Below are 1405 nucleotides of genomic sequence, written 5' to 3'. Positions count from 1 at the left end.
TGAAGACCTACTCTCTGATTCATGATGGTTCCTTCTCATTGTGTCCTTATAGGGTGGAAGGGGCAACAAATTCTGTAGAATCTCTTTTAACAAGACACCCACCTTATTCACAAGGACTCCACAAATATTACTTTTCAACTCAAGGATTTCTGGAAGGACACAAATGTTTAAATCATATTCGAACCACAGACTTCCTGCCTGAGGACTACCAGCAAAAACAAAGTCACAACCATTGGGGGCCACTCAAAGCAAAAGCAACTTGAAGATGCTGGGTGTCAAGGTGCATATCTTAATCTCAGGGAGCCACAGGCAGGTGGATCTCTATAACTTTATAGAGAGCTCAGTCAATACAGAAAGTTCCAGGCCAGTCAATGCTGCAAAGTGAGCTCCTGGTTTTTTGTTTGTTTTGTTTTTAAAGGAAAAAAAAAGAAATCAAGTATCCTCAAAATCATATTTTCAGCCTGCCCTCTTCCCCACTTTTATTTTTTCCAAACTAGGTCTCATGTAGCCCAGGACAGATTCAAACTCACTTAGTATCACAGGCTGGTCTCAAGCTCTTGATCTTCCTGCCTCCACATTCCAACTACTGTGGGTCACTGCTACTAGAATGATTTCTTGGGGTAGACTGAGGTAGTCTAAAAATGGTGGGCACCACCTTTGCTGTAGCTCTGCTCTCAGTTGGCTGTAGTCATCCTTCACTATTCCATTAGCTGAAACACAACATCCAGTGTGATAGCATCTGGAGGTGAGCACAATCTTTGAGAGGTCAGTCACAGGGATGGAACTCTTGTGAAAAGCATCATAAGAGAGAATCCAAAGAGTTCTTAGAGGAAGACAAATGAAAATGTCTTCTCTGAAAACTATTTAGAATGGACAGATGCTAGCAGCCATGGATGGCAAGTAACAGGGGTTGGGGTGGGGTCAGAGACATGGAATGTAGGGGTCAAGGTGACAACTCAAGTAAGTATTTATTCCCAGCAGTTCATGGTGCTACCATGTTTATTTCCAAAGACTGGAAGACAAAGGGGCAGATCCGTGTCCCAGTGAACTCACATTAAGTATACTATATGTTTTCTACATGGCAGGCACTATGCTGGTGTTGTATGGACACCTGCTAATTGAATCCTCATACTGTCTGCATATTTAAAGTCAGCGGCAGACAGAGACAGAATCTGAGTTCTTTTGAGTGACTCCTCATCCCACCCCATCCCATTAGTACCTAGTACATTCAGCTGCCCACTAACTGCAGTACCAAATACTGAGGGGCCCCAGGTGGTTTGTGGTCCATGAACGAAAGCTAATAGAAGCATCGCAGAAATGCAAAGTGTTTTGTAATTTGACCTGACTGGAGAAAAAGCTAGCCTGCTTTCTTTCTTTCCTTCTTTCTTTCTTTCTTTCTTTCTTT

This window comes from Grammomys surdaster, unplaced genomic scaffold, assembly GCF_004785775.1.
Source record: "Grammomys surdaster isolate TR1022 unplaced genomic scaffold, NIH_TR_1.0 123241, whole genome shotgun sequence".
Lineage (NCBI taxonomy): Eukaryota > Metazoa > Chordata > Mammalia > Rodentia > Muridae > Grammomys > Grammomys surdaster.
The sequence above is the reverse complement of the archived record's forward strand: the minus strand, read 5'-3'. Positions refer to the sequence as shown.